The sequence below is a fragment of the Trichosurus vulpecula genome, chromosome 9, assembly GCF_011100635.1.
Source record: "Trichosurus vulpecula isolate mTriVul1 chromosome 9, mTriVul1.pri, whole genome shotgun sequence".
NCBI lineage: Eukaryota > Metazoa > Chordata > Mammalia > Diprotodontia > Phalangeridae > Trichosurus > Trichosurus vulpecula.
This window is the reverse complement of record NC_050581.1, coordinates 200555858-200572526: the sequence shown is the minus strand read 5'-3', so window position 1 is coordinate 200572526 and position 16669 is coordinate 200555858.

The window sequence follows — 16669 nt, the reverse complement described above, 5'->3', positions numbered from 1 at the left end:
GGTTGTTGGGAAGAATAAGCCAAATGAGAAAATGTACGGCTAAAGCTTTGCCAACCTTAAAGCGCCATATCAATGTCTATTATTAGTATTCTTATTACTGCTGTGTTGTAGAGCCTGAGGCCCCTGAAAGGACAATATTTGCATCAGGTACAGATTGGTTTTGTGGGGACCCTACAGGCGTGCTATGAAATCCACTTGAAGAGGTCCCCAGAAGATGCCAAGTGCTAATTTCACAGGACAGTTTCTGATTTTTCAGGAGCTCCAAGAGCCTAAATTAAAAATAATCCTTAGATGACTTTGCCTAGGAGAATTTCAAGTCACTTTCTAGACACAAGCTTCTCTGTCCTCTGTATCACTCCTCTGCTTCTAATTGAACACAGAAAGCCCTGAGTGGCTGTGACTTGCCTGAGCTTCCTTACCATGTATGGCCTCTTGACAATGCCAACTTCCCAGTCTAATTCTGCAGTCATCCGTTGGCATCAGAGCATTGCTGAAAGGGAGACTGTTTCTGGAGTCAGAGCTCTTGGGTTCCAATCCCTTCTTTGACATTGGGGAAGTCATTTAATTGCTATGGATCTCCATTTCTTCATCTGTAAAATGAGTGAGTTGGACTAGATCTGCACTCCCTGCCCCCTGTCTTGTTTAGCTCTAGAGCTATGCTCCTAGGCTTCAAATTTGGATGCTGAAACACTTTCCAGTCCAAGGCGATGGCTTTGAAGTTTTGCTAAAATGTCACCTAGATCATACTTTGTGGTTTTAACCACTCCTTGCCAAATACACAGTTACCCAGAGGGAAGCTGGAGCAGCCTGATGGCATGTACTGTGTGGGCAGGCAGCAGATAAAGTGTTGGAACTTAGGTCAGAAAACTCAAGGTCAAAGCTTCCTCTGCCATTTCTGGCTATGGGAACCTGGGCAGATCATTTTGGTTCTCTGAGACTAATACTTCCTAGAGTGCTATGCCCACAGGGTTTAGAAAGCAGTCTGCAAATTTGAATTGTTCAAATTGGTGAATTGTTCAATTATTATCACTTTCCTACTTTCATTCACACATCAGGCTGCACAATTTAAAAAGTGTTCTGCTCCAAGAATGCAGTGATTTCACATGTATTCTAAATATCTGAGTCTATAACACACACGTGTGCACGTATATGCCTATGTAGGTGTACGTATGTATATACATGCATATTCAACTGCTGCTGCTGCTACTACTACTACTAGTCAACCCTTATATAGCACCTACTATGTGCCAGGCACTCTGGTAAGTGCTTTACAAATATCATCTCATTCGATCCTCACAACAACTCTGGGAGGAAGGTGTTGTTATTAGCTCTGTTTTACAGATGACAAAACAGAAAAACAGAGGTTAATTGGTGTGCCAGCTAGTAAGGGCCTGAGGCTGGATTTGAACTCCATTCCTCCTGACTCCAGTCCTCATGCTCTATCCCTTGCGCCACCTAGCTGTCAGCAGACACACGTACATACACACATTCATACAACTTTTCTTTCCTTGTCTTCTAAGTGCACTCATATGTAGGTTGGGGTATTTCAGGCCACTGGACAATTCATTTATTGACACACAACATTAAATGATTTGCTCTCAACCTGCCAGCCAAAGCTGGGTCCTAGAGATCATCCAGCCTCCCCTGCTGCCCATCCCGCTCTTCACTGAGGTTCTCTAGACCCACTGAGGCTCTCTTCCTTGCCATCCCTCCTCCTCCATCCTATCCAAATATAGCAAAGTCTGTTCTGACACAAAAGTATCTGATTGTACTACTGATACCGGGTGCCAGTGATAGATGCAGCAGCTGCTTCTTCAGGATATTTAGGTTTTCATCTGGGCAATGGGATTTCATCAGTCCTCAGAGCCTGGATTAGTAGGTCCATTTTGGGGAAGTGGACCTTGTGGAGAGAGTCTGAAATTGCAAAGCACAGGTAGCTGTGAGGTTGGTGCCCACATATGCCTTTGGGAGCCCATGCTGTACATGGACAAGGGCTGCTGTCTATGCCTGATCCAGGCATGGAGCACTCGACTGGAGCCAATTCGCTATTGCTGTTTAGTTTTTCTCTTTTGGCACTTTGTCCCCTTACTGGGGAGGAGGGTACCTAGATATGCACAGAGAGGAGACCTTTAGGCAGAGGAATGGCAAGCATCTAGCCTCTACTATTCAGATAAAGAAGAAAGACCCAATAGGTGAGTTCTCCAGGTCTTTCAAATAAGAGAGAGAGCTCTTTTCTCCTGGATTCATATGACCAATCAGGATCTTGCCTCTGCTAATTCCTGCATATAGGACCTCTGCCAAGTCATTTCATAGCTCTTGGCCTCAGTTTACCTCTCTGTAAAATGAGAGCTTGGGAGGAAAACCCTGGGAGAGGTACAGACTTGAATCAAGATTGTGAAGTAAGGAAAACACAACCTGAACAGTCTTTCCTGGGTTCTCCTCCCAGCCTCCTCACCTGGCTCTTCTGAGAGTTTTCTCCCATTGTCTTATTCCAGGCCTTCACCAATGGTCTTGACTTTTGTCTTATCACTGGACTCTGATGACTTTGGAGGAGAGAATGACTTTGTGAAGCTCTACCTCATTTAAACCCAATTCACAAGCAAGTCAAGCCATCACCCTCAGGGTGTTATTGGTCCTCTTTGAGAATGAAGGATGAACAATAATAAAAACAGTCTTGCTAGCTGGTCGGTCACACTGAATTTTCATGAAGACTTTAATCAAATGCCTTAAGGGGCAACTCTCAAAAATGGGGAGAAATGTATGAATGGCAGTGGACTGATATTATTGTTCCAGAGTCCACTGTAGGCACCGCCCTGAAAGTCAGACATACTTAGGAGCCCCTCACTGGGTCTTGGCATCTGCACAGCTCTAAAGAAAGCAGAGAAATGGGCACTCTTGAGTGAACTCATGGATGTAGTTAGTATGGAAAGGTTAGCCTACAGTCAAGGATCTATGGCAGAAGGACAGTATCACATAGCCCTGATGGCTAGCAAATAGTGTGGGCTTTAGGCAGACTGAGAAATGAGGTAGCGCAATGGATGGCATCTGAGCATGCATCTCACATCTGCCAGTCACTCCTGTGTGACTTTGTACAAGTGATAAAACATCTTTAGGTCTCAGTTTCCTCATGTGTAAAGTGAGAGGGTCAGACTAGATGTCCACTAAGTTCCTTCCAGTTCTAGAATCTATGATTTCATGATCCATTTGGGAAATCAATCAATAAAAAATGTATTTAGTAATCATTTTCTATGTGCTACTCACTGTATTAAGTGCTGGGGATAAAAGGAGAAAAATAGCATGGTTTGTGTTCTCAAGGAACTCATGTTCTAATTAGAAGTAATGTATATAAGGGGATTTAGCTGCGAGATGAATGGAAGGGAGCAGTGATCCCAAGGGTTCAGTCTGGGGATGGATGCAGTGCTCCAGGGCTCCAAAGGTGAATTTGCAGATCAGATGGATATAATGTCAGGTCAGCTGGTAAGATTTGCTGGGGTCTAATGTTAAATAGATGAGAACATGCCAATCTAAAGTCAGGAGCCATTGCGGTGAAAGCAGTACTTCAAGACATTATTTGAGTGAGTGGTGCCCTGAAGAGACTGAAGGAGGAAAGTGACTGGGGAGAAGATTTGGAGGCTATTAGGATCATCAAGAAGAAAGATGCTGAAAACTTGGCTCTCTGAAACACGTTGGATGTCTGCCCCTGCCCAGGTACTTACCCACTCAGTGCCCCAGGGCACTCTCTAAGACCACAAATGGCCAAGAATGTATCAACCTGAATAGTTTGAGGAAGTTGCTTACCTGGAGTTTCCCAAGCTGGAGAAATAACAGCCCATCCCCCATCCCTATCAACTCTACCCACCTGGTGTCATAGATTCAGAGGCAGAAGGATCTTCAGAGGCTTAGCTGGCCCAACCCCTTTACTTTAGCTGGAGCAGCTGAAGTACAAGAGGTTAATTGACTTTCCCAAATTCATAAATGTAATAAGTATCAGACATGGGGTTTGAAACCATGAGATCCCCTGATCTCAGAGCTAGTGTTCTTTCCACAATACATAAGTATGTAAGGCTACATGTGTGCATGTATGTATACAGTGTGCATGTATGCACATATAAGTACACACACATAGAAGCATGGTATGTGTTGATGTATAGACATAGGCACACATCTATGCATACACATATGCATAGACCTATTTATCTCTATCATCTATTGGCTCTTTATTCACTTAACATTTATCTATCATCTCTCTCTCTCCCATCTACCAGCTATTTATCATCCATCCAACTCTCTCTCTCCCCCTCTCTCTTTCTCTATCTATCTAGTTCTGATGTAAAGGCCACAGAATTGCTCTCAGTGAATTTGCTACTATTGCTACATATTGATGCTCAGAAGGCAGTATGACAAAGACTATGTAATTCACTTGTCATGTCTGGAGGAGGCAAACTTCATAGTGAAGTAAGAGGAAAGTGTCTCCTTCCACCTCTACTCAAGATTGCCTTTTCTGGTGCTTTTCCCCTCCCTCAGTTGTGGGAGGAAATGCTGCTAGTGTACGGGAGCTGATTTCCAAACCAGAACAGTTAAAAGCTACTTCCTTCCTCCCTCCTTCTCCCCTGCATTCTTTTGTCCTCTCACAACAGATGCCTTGAACCTCAGGCCAGGGAAGGCTTGGAGGACCTCCCTGGGAATCTGATTCCATATGCTCCTGATGCTCCCTGAGCCCACATGCCAAGTTATCCAAGGGATCTCTGCTCTCCAGTTCTTCTAGGACCTTGGTAATTTTCAAAGTGTCCCTACTTCCCTCCTAGGCAATGCAAATGACTTGGTTTAAAACCATCTTTTTCCTGTGAAAGAAACAGAGCATGTCACCCATTGGCCTTACATAATGGAGATGGGGGAGGCCAGCCTGCAGAATTCCATAAAGGTCATCCTGATAAGAATATAATTAATTGACCCAGCTTTTCTCTAAATGCAAAGTGGCTTCAGGAATCTCCCCCAATTCCTTGCCTGGGTCTTCTGGGCAGAGTCACCAGCACCCAGCTCCTCCGCGAGGCTGATAATAGCTAACTGAGCAGAACATGATGACTGCTTGTAACTGAATCATACAAAAGACTATTTTAAAAAGTGATTATAATAATAAGCTAAGTATTGCAAACTTCCTTCCAAATCTAAAATAAAAAATGTGTCCTTGAATTCAGTGCTTCAGCTTGCCCCACCTCCCTCTATTACTGGCCTTTTCTCAACTCCGTTTGGGTTTATAGATATAATACCATTTATGACTCAGCCTCCAAGGGATTCCAACTAGCTGCATGATGATGATTTAAAAAAAAAGAAAAGCAAAAAGAAGAGGAAAAAGGTTTTGGAGGCTTGTGAGCTACCTGCATGCTCCTAGGCCAGGAGACCCCAGACACCAGTCCTTTATGGGGATAGTTCCCAGGATGAACTAGGGATTAAACCTCAGTGAACCAGATAGCGTCTTTAAAATACTCAATACCAATGTTAGTCAAAATAGGAAGTAAAAACCAATGTCATAGTTTCTCCTTATGGATTTTTGCTTTTCAAATGAGACAGTTAGGCTTCGTGCTCTAGAGGTCCTGTACAATTTTTACATTATAGGGTTCAATGATTCTAAGCCTTGATTCAACTTGTTTTTTTTTCTTAGGAACTTCATGAAAATCAGTTAATTAGAAAAATAGAATGAGCATAGTACAAGTCTCTGAGAATCTGAGAGGCAGAGTTGGTAAGGACCTGCAAAGAGTGAACCTCTCTACTTAAACCCTTGACTAAAGCCCAAATAACTAGTACTATATTCCCAAGAGTTGGCCATCCAGCCTTGCCTTGAAGAACTCCTTTAACTCATCATCTCCCAAGTCAACCCATTGCACTTTGGGCCAATTCTATTTGCTGAGAATAGGGAACTGCAGAAATGCAGAAAAACTCCCACTTCACATTTATTTATGGTCAGCTTTCCATTTGGATCTGCGGAGATCCACTCCCTCATCACCTCCACCTTTGAGAATCCCTGGCTTCCGCAAAGGCTCAGAAAAATAATAACCTGCTAGAATAAGCCTTTTCTGATCTACCAATCCTTCCTCTTGCCTTCCTCTTCAAAAGTACCTTGTATTGAACTTGCATCTCTTATAGACAGTATTTTCTCCTTTATAATATAACCTCCTATGGGGGATGGAGGGTTTCTCACTTTTGTCTTTGCATCTAGCACAGGGCCTGGCATATCATAATAATGTTTGGTGAATTGAATTTAAAGAGGCAGATATCATCTCAATCTCTTCACTACAACCTAACAGTGGAATTACTTGGGCATCTTCCTACATTTACTATATAATTTACGAATTTCAGGTGTATCATTTCCCCCTAATCTGCCCTTGTCTGGATTTCTCTATCAGGCTCCAGGAACCTCTTCATCCTGGAAGATCACTTCGGGCCTGGAACTCACATCTCTTCACTCCCCCCTCCCATCCCTCTCATTGGAAGGTGGAGAGCTCCTCCCAGAGCCTCCATTTAAGGACAGTGTCCAGACACTCCTCCAGACTTCAGGGCCAGCCCTCTCTCCACTCACTGTTCCACCTAACTGAGTTCTTACAGATAGAAGCAAATTGCTTTCTACTTATAGTCAAACTCAAAGTCCTAATTTTATAGATGAGGAAATTGGAACTTGGAATGCCTTGGTCAAAGACATATATTTAATGTCAGACATAGAAGTAGAACCAACAATCCTGGGTCTTGGTCTGATATTCTTTGCACTCCACCAAGTTACCTCACCCAAGAAGTATTTCCATGATTTATTGTGTGCATCACATCATCAGTGCACCCCTGCTATAGGTCACAACTCATAAAGGCTCATTTGGAGTATTTTGTGCCTATGCCTTCCCTTCTTTTTCTCTCTTTTTCCTTTCTCTCTTCTTTCTCCCTTTTCCTTCCTTCCAGCCTTTCTTTTTTCTCTCTTTCTCTCATTTTCTTTCTTTCATAGATATCATTGCAGCATCTGGGATCTCTCTGTGTTGGTAACCAAAAATGGGCTCCTTAGCACTTAGTCAACAAGTGCCCTTGACTAGTTTGGCTTTTTCCCCTGAACTGAATGCTGTTTGTATGTCGGATTGGAGTAAGCTTGTTGGCCCCTTCACCTTGCTTCCCTTGCTTAAGCTGATGGAAAGAACCTGTGCTTTCCTGGTCAACCCCTTAACCTTGCTTAAGCAGATTGAAAGAACCTGTGCTTTCCCCGTGTACCTTACACCCCCACAGAAGCTGGATGGTTAAAAACAGCTTCCCTTGGAGCCAGAGGCTGCCACAGCCACAGCCACAACCACAGCAGAAGCTGAAGCAGGAGCTGCCGGTAGCAGAGCTGACCTACGAGAGGAAGCTGAACAAGGACTTGAGGCCAGTGGGTAATCTTTTTACCATAGAGGGAGAAGCATGATTTTGTTTTACACCATCGTGCTTCTCTGTAGCCTCCTGGTTACTCTTGTAAGGCATACTTATTGGGCCTGGAAGCTTTTGATCAATATGTCAAAATGGGGATGCTGGTTCATGGGTTGGTTACTGTGGAGCCTAAATATATGCTTTGATTCTTCTGCCTCCTACTTTGAGAGTTTCTTATATCCGGCGGTTCTGAACCTTTCAGACGTATATATGATCCTCTTTGAGATTATAAACTCTGCCCTCCTAATACACTCTCTTTGTTGTCTCTTGCCTTTGCTTTAATGATTTTACTTCAGTTTCTAGTTATACGTATTCATTATGATGCTTTTAATGATATTTCTCAAAAGTTTCTCATTGTTAGTACTATAGTGGAAAATGAACTGGGAAGGTACATTGGCTGTGGAAACCTGGAGTTCAAATCTCATTCAGTAGTACTTGAGTAACCTTGATCAAGTCCCTTAATTTCCTTTGGCCTCAATTTCATCAACCATAAAACATGAGGGTTGGACTAGAGGTCCTTCTAGTATTAGATCCATGATCCCATGATCACACATATTTCCATAGCTCTTGAGCTCATCTTCAATTCTGATTCTTCTAAACCTAAATGGTGCAGTGTTGGACCTTGAGTCAGGAAGGCCTGAGTTCAAATTCAGCCTCAGACGCTTACTAGCTGTTTAACCCCGGGCAAGTCACTTAACCTTGTTTGCCTCCATTTCCTCGCCTGTAAAACGGTCTGGAGAAGGAAATGGCAAACCACTCCAGAATCTTTGCCAAGAAAACCCCAAATAAGGTTACAAAGAGATGGACACAACTGAAATAAATAAAAAAAGCATAATATTCTATATTTACAGCTCATAGCATTACTGGAAGAATAGTGATACATATATATATATATATATATATATATATATGTGTGTGTGTGTGTATGTGTATGTGTGTGTGTGTGTATACATATAGAAATAAGATTTTTCTAACGAGAACAACTCAAAATCATTATGATCACAGTGACATTCCCTAAAAGTACTTCATTCTGATATCTTCCTCCTCATTAGATTTCAACCCAGTTCATCATCATCCAACAACAGTGCCTGTCCATGGTATATGAATGGACACTCTAACTGCATGGACTGCCTATCCAACTATATGCTGTGGTCTAAACAACAAGTGTTATTCATCAACTTGATTTTTCCTGTGTGAAATACTAGAGTTTTACCTGGCTTTACAGCTCATTGAGGAGGCCCTAGAGTTTTCTGGAGCTCAGTATGGTCAGCACAGTGCTATCTACAAATAGGACCATGTGGAAGATCTCACCACTTACAGGGAACTCTTTGATTTAGATGTTAACTAGTAAAGCCTCCCCAGCAGTGTCAAATATCTGTGATAAGCACATTTCTCTTAGTTTTTATTCTTTATTTGACAATGGTAATCAGGGAAGTCATTGACTAATTTTATATTTGTGGTTGTACACATTCAACATGGACTTTTGTGTGATCACAACATAAACATGAAGAGAATACTCTGGTGGAGGGAAGCCTCTAAAAAGATGTTTTGCTCGACTGGCTCAGCTTTTGTTTAATCATCCATAAATACTAAATACTTGGACAATCGTTCATCCTCTTCATGTCTTGTGACTTGTATGAATGAACAAGTAACCATCACCAAGAATTGTCTGTGAAAGCCTACCTTCTCACTTGTTCTTCAGTAATGCCTTTTCTGAAGGCATTGGTAATTCTCACCAAGACTTGATAAAGATTACAAGATCAGAATTTTGGTCAGAATTTGTTGATGACTTCTGGGGCACCTTTTTGTTTTTGTTTAGTGATAAACCCATGGTGATCATCTCCTGTCTTTGGTGTTTTCCCTACTCTGAGATATCTTGAAAATTAGGATCTTCAAAAATTTAGACATACCACATTTCCAGCACAACATTTCTCATATGTTTGATTGAGTCCAACTGCTCTTCCCAAATCCATCTTCTATATTAACAATTCTACTTCTTCACACAACATTGTAGCAACAATGTGGCTAGCAGCTACTGTGGCTGTGTAAAACCAACAACAACCAGCACACAGAAGGCTGCTAACACAGGTTCCTTGATCTGCTTTTCTAAGCAAAGCAGCTTTAAGGGGTTAACTATCTCAGTTTAATTAAACATACATATATCATACACTTAGTTCTGGGGGGGTCAATATCAGACCCCTGAACTTCAAGGCAAATACAAAAAGAAATTACAAACATCAACAGACAGACTTTGTCTGATTCAAATCACAACTCATGGTTACCAGAGAAGAACCAATGGGTCTAGGTTAGGAAAGCCGGCGGGCAGTCACAACGGCTTGCCCAGAGTCTTAACACTCCTTCCATGAGTAAGCCCCAAAAGTCAAACACCAAGCTCACCTCAGTTATATCTTGTTTGGAGCCCCAAGGGCTCTGACCTCACCCAGGCTGGGTGTGTGAAAGTTCCCCTTCCCCAGTATCACATCATATACAATTCAGTGACTTTCTGTTGTCTTAACTTTGAGGAACACTCCAAGGCAAAAGATCCTACAGCACCTGCCCCACTCAAACAAAGAACAGCAAAAAGTCCCATTTTGCTTGCCATTAAATTTGAAAGGCAAGAATAATTAAAGGCACTTAAGAGAAGAGCAAAAAGCACTGCCCTAATTACCATTACAAACATCCCTTCCCATATTGTACCATATTATTTTTATCTTTCATAATTTTCCTAGGATTGGAAAATGACCCCATGATCTAGCCTTCTTGGAGGCTGATTTTGTTGTTTAGAGCCTTAGCTCTCTGCCTCTCCCATCCATCTAGCTTCATATCATCTGCAGATTTTATAAGCATCCACATCACTGAGTTAAAAAAATAGTAAAAGTTAAAAATCACAGGATTAAATACAGACCCCAGAGGTTTCTGGAAGGAGTTCTCTTCCTTCTAATCTGACATGAAACCATGAGAGTGTGACCACTCTTAGGGTCTGGTCATTCAACCACTTGTGAATTTATCTTATTGTACTATCCTCTAAACAAGCTACTCTCAAATGATGGCCTGGGAACCCATGGGGACCCCTGTCTAAGACCATGCTGAGGGATTTGTGAGGGTCAGGCCATTTGCATATCAGTGATAAGAAATTTTATTTCCTAATACAGTAAATATAGATAGATATGCACATAAAAATAAGTTCTTAGGGGTGTGAGTTCCTTGATAATATTTTAAGACTAATCCCTTTAGGGATTCTGAGAGCAAAGAGTTTGAGAATTGCTGTTCTATCCTGCATGTCTCCAACTTGTCCAAAGTTTAGCTCAAGAGACTTTGCAGAATACTTTACTAAAACTGCAGCATGCTGTATTTCACAGGTCCCCTGATTTTTCAGTCCCTTATTTTTTATTCCAATACTTTGAAAACGTATTCTTTTAGTAATGTGCTCTATCTATGGCCAATGGCAGGCCCTTTCTGTTTTCATAGAGGGTCTTCTAGAGTTGTGGCCAACAAAATCTACACTGTGCTCCAGCAACATGTGGGAGCTCTGCTTTCTGAGCTGTGGTGGGATGACCCATCGTGGGACCTGCTCCTAAAACTTTCCCAGTTTGGAGCTTGAATATCCCTGGATATGCCTTGGAGACTCTGAGTTCACCTTCTTAATGCTGGTGTCTTCCCTCTCTTGCTTGTTTCCTGTTTATCTGGCAGAGCTCATTTGTAGTGATGGTTGTTGTTGTCTCCCCACTCATTCAGGAGTCCCTTCAAGATGGGGACTTTAGACTTTCTTTGGAGCCATAGCTATACATAGTGCCTGCTACATCATAGGTGCCTAATAAAATGATTATTGACTGACTGATCTTCACCCCAGGAGGATTGGGGGTGGATTGTAGTCATTCTATCAGGAAAGGATTATGAGTGGGGAAGCTCAGGACAAGAGAGGTAGGTCCTATCAAACCCAATCAAATGCAATGAAATCCAGTCCAAAGAGGAATTCATATTCTGGGCACTGGGAATATACTGACAAAAGAAAACTAGTTCTTGCTTTCAAGTGGCTTGCATTCTACTGGGGGAGAGGGAGATTTCATGACTTTCCTGGATTCCTATAGCCTACCATATTGAGTGAGAGTCATAATTAGAACCCAGGTGTTCAGAGGATGAAAGGATAAGAGATTCAGAGCTGGACATTGATTAACACCCCCCCACACACACACGCACACACATTCACACACACGCACATACGTGCACGCACACACACTTGCATACATGCACACACGCACTCTAATTTCTGTATGAGGAAGCTGAGGCATAGAAAATTTAAGGAACTACATCAACAATCTGGCTAGCAGCTGCTGTGAGGGTGTAAAGCCAACAACAACCAGCTCACAGAACGCTGCAAGCCCAGGTACTTTACATCTGCTTTACTAAGGAAAGCAACATTAAAGGGTTAACAATCTTACTTTAATCCAGCGTACATATATCATTTACTTAGTTCAGGGGAAAAGATCAGCACCCTGAATTACAGACTAAACACAATTCTTATTTATCAACATCTGAATATTCAGTCGGGGAGCTCATTATAAGGCTGACCCAGAGTCACATGCCACTCCTGCTGTGGCTCAGAGCTCTGAGACAGTGCTAACCTCTGTGCTTATGCATCCTGTTCAGGGCCCCAACCTCACCCAGGCTGGGTGTGGAGAAGTTCCCCACCCCCAATATTACATCAGATACAAATCAATGGCTCCCAATTGTCCCAGTGCTGAGAAATACAAAAACATCCCACTTTATCTGCCCCATTCAGACAAAGGCCAGAATCATTAAAGGTCAACAGCAAAAAGTCCCACCTTAATTACTATTACAGGAGCTTGCACAGCTAGGAGGACTCTCAAGAGGCATTTCAACCTAGGTCTTCATGATGCCAAGTTTGCTGCTCCAGACAATTTCTTCCTGAGCTTTTCTCCCATTCTTCCTCTGTAGCAACATCTATTTCTAGTCAAAGAGAAGGGATGATCCTTTAGGCTTCCACATGGCCATCTTCCTACATCTCTGCCTTTCCCAATATTCATCTCTTAAGGGCATAAATGGAGTTTAATGCTGATTGTATCTGATTGTACCCAGCTAGAAGAGAGAAACCATGAGGTCCATAATTTTGTGTTTAGGCTGCTGCTGCAGTGGTCCAGAAGACTATCTGTGTCCCAGCAGGTGAGTCACTGGGAACTACCTGAGAAGTTACATCATGTATTCTTCCCATCCCTCTGATCCTACCCATGTGTCCTTTCCAGGGTGAAGTGAAGCCCTGTCTGGGCACTTAGCAGCCCCTCTTCTACATCTACCCTCTCAAGGCTCCGCTAGGCTCCAGTTTGCCCTCTAATGATTTTAGGTACTGAAGCCAAGCTGGCTAGCCACTTGGGCATGTTGTAGTAGGGATCCTCTTAAGAAGATAGATTGGACTAGAAGGCCTTGGCAGTCCTTCTGACTCTAAACTTCTGTGATTTCTGTATTTGTTTAAATCAAGGTGCAGAGACCAGCCCCACCTCTACCTTCAGATTTCCTACTGGATTCCAAAGGGTTCACATGAGGCTCTCCTCATACCTGTCAATGAGTCAGAGCCCCAGTCTCTAGGATATCCAGCTGTCTCATAAGAGTTGGCATAAAGGATGAAGCTTAATGATTTAAAATGCATAAAATCAAATAAAGAGGGGATTATGTTAAAATAATATTGTATGTATATATATGCATGTATTGTATACATATGCATATACACACATACATACATATGTATATGTGTGTATATATATATATATATATATATATATATATATATATATATATATATATATATAGTTGTTGTTCAGTCATCGCAATTGTGTCTGAATCTTAACAACCCCATTTGAGGTTTTCTTGGTAAAGATACTGGAGTGCTTTTTTGTTTCCTTCTCCAGCTCATTTTAAAGATGCAGAAACTGAGGCAAACAGGGTTAAATGACTTGCCCAGGGTCACATAGCTAGTAAGTATACATTCATAAACACATAGACATGTATGTATGTGGATATATATGTACACACAAACACACACATATATAAATACAATGCTGCTGATTTCACCTTTGCAACATCTCTTGAATATGTCCCCTTTTTACTTTTTACATTGCTACCACACTAGCACAGACCCTCATCACCTCATGCCTACAGTATTACAATCACTTGCTGGTGTGTCTGGCTGCCTCAAGTTTCTTCCTACTGCAGTATGTCCTCCGTTCACACACTGAACTAATTTTGCTCAAGTGCCGATCCATCTATATCACCTTCCTTCTTAATAAACTCCAGTGGCTCCCTATTGCCTCTAAGAGTGATGTTCTGTTTGGCATCCAAAGTGTTTCCCATCCAAGCCCCCTTTCACCTTTCCCTTCTTCTTATACCTTACTCCCTGATCGCATACTCTTTGATCCAGTGACACTGACTTCCCGGCTGTTCCATGAACCAGACCTTCTATCTCAGCTCTGGATGTTTCCTCTCGCTGTCCTCCAGGCCTGGACCGCACTCCCTCCTCATCTCTGCTTCTAGGTTTTCCTGGATTCCTTTAAATCTTACCTAAATTCCTGCCTTCTATAGGAAGCCTTCCTCACACTGCTTAATTCTAGTGCCTTCTTTCTGTTAATTATTTCTTATTTATCCTGTGTATATTGCTTTGTATATATTTCTTTCTTGAATCTTCCATTACAGTGTGAGCTCCTTGAGGGCAAGGACTGTCCTTTGCCTCTTTTTTGTATCCTCAGTACTTAGCTCAGTGCCTGACACATCGTAGGTGCTTAATAAGTATTGATTTTTTGATGATGATACGAAAAGTTCACAACTTGAAGTCCCCTGCTCTGTATGTACATATTCAAATACATAAAGACATGTTGAAACAGCATGCTAGAGTGAATAGGATACTGGACTGCAAGTCAGGAAGATCTGAATGTGAATCTTACCTCAAACATTTCCTAGCTGTATGACCCTGAGCATATCAGGCCACCTCTTGAGGCCTCAGGTTTTACATCTGTAAAATGATGTTTGTGGGCTCTATGGATTCTAAAGTCCTTTCCCTCCCAGCTCTAAATCTATGACCATATGTATATATGCACATGTTTGGTTCTAGAACATATAGTCTCTGGAGCTATCTGCCAAACCCTCTTCTTTGCACTGGAACTCTGCTGCTATTATCTGAAATTTCTCTTAAGAATCTAGGAGTAGCTTTGGGAAACTTTCAGTTATTTTTCTAGTGCAATAGCTCATGAGCCCCCACTGGTATGCATCCCAATATAATTATCAGTTAATATCAACTAATTAGCCAGAAAATTTTTAGAAAGAGTTACTTACTACAGTATAATAAGACCAGTTACCCCGAACATCCCCACAAAAAATCTGTGACACACTCTACCACCAAAACAAAGTACACAAATTTAGGGAGAAGAATGGGCAAAAAGGTAACTCACAGGTACTGGAAGGCTATTGGCTGAAGTCATCAAGATGCATCCTTTAGGTCAATGCAGTTTTCTTCATGGGTTCACACTGCTGGGATGGCAATGGGAAGGTAGGAAGTCCGAAATCATCCAGTCCTCTGGAGTTCTTGAGGTTTTCTTCTAGCCAAGGGGCATAAAATTAGGGCCAATCATAGTCTCTTCCTCCCAAGCAATTCCTTCTCGGGAGTGACTCTCTCCTCTCTCTGCCATCCAATTAGCTTGAGGATTTTATATAGAACCAGATGGCTTGACCAAGTTACTGAGTCAATCCTGACAGGCTTCCCATCATCCCTAGGAAAGTTTCCCAGCCCATGTGCACATCTAGTGAACAACTGAGATGTAATCTCACCAGATAAATATAGCAGGCTGTAGCCTGTAAGTACCTTATTGTGGTATAGTAATTTTCTAGAATGCCCTTATTGAATGTAAATGTATAAATACATACATACACACACACACATATATACATATAGATGTAAACACAAATATATACACACATATGTATATATACATACGCACATAGACACCCCTATCTATTTACAGGGCTGATTCTCTGTGTCTATCAGATTGGAATATTCTTACCCTCATACATACAAGAGAGACAGACTTTCAAATCTGACTTTCTTACAAAATGTTCAGTTGTTGAGATCTGAGGCGATGTTAAGTAAGAGAAAAATAACTTAGACAAGGAATGGGATTTCCCCCCCCTCCCAGTTATAAGCACCTCCCCCTCATTTGCTTCCTCTCTCTCATTCCCATGGTGAGACTTTCCCCTCATCCCTCTTCCTGTAGCCTCCCTGGCTAAGGAGGGGGGGGGTCATACTTAGACAAGGCCTCACATTGACTCAAAACCAATAGTTTCCAGTAACGAACTTGCCGGATAAGTGCAGGCTTAACTGGTAAATATTGGTTTAATCTCCAGAGAAAATTAAAAGCTTGTGGTTTAGGGTTGCCAGTAGAAGACAGATGCAGGAGGAAAAGGGACAGAGAGGCTGGTAAAGTCCCCAAATAATGCCCTCTTTTCTAGCTTCAGGCAAAGGCAGAGGACTTACCCCCTAATTTTCTCTTAAAGGAAAGAATTGTCCCAAACCTAGAAGCCTGGAATGAAATTCAATTAACCACTCCTCCCCAGCTCCCACTCCTGCCACCCCCTGCTCCTCACTTGCCTCAAACAGTCTCAAGCCTATACATTAAGCTATCTCCATAACTTATCTACCCAAGGGCCTGGTAGAAATAGAAATGCTGGTCATTGGGACTACTCTTAGTGGAGATTGCCTCTTATAAACACAGTATAATAGCATGTTGTGTGACCCCTTTTATTGCAGAATTATAGCTCACTGGGGCATGGTTAGTTGAGTGTTGTTAAGTTGCTTTAATCCTCAGAGAGATTTGCAAAAACCTTGCAAAGCACCAGGGCTCCCTCTTAGAAAGCATTGGCTCTGATCCCCTTCACCCATCACCAAGGAAAAGATGTCCTAGGTCCCAGAAGCCTCTAGGGTCCCACATTGGACCTTTTCAGTTCTTTCTCTGCCTCTTTCCAGAGCTTTGATGTAATTGCAGAATGTCATTGAGGGCCACCGACCCCCAAGTAGCATAGTGGGAAGAAGGGAGGATTTGAAATCAACGCTGTCTGAATTTAGGTTTGCCGATGATCCTTGACTACTCCTGGGGCCTTGGGCAGATTGCTCACTTATTTGAGCCTCAAGTTCTCTCTCTATAAAATAAAGGTCTTCACATAGTTGACCTCTAAGGCC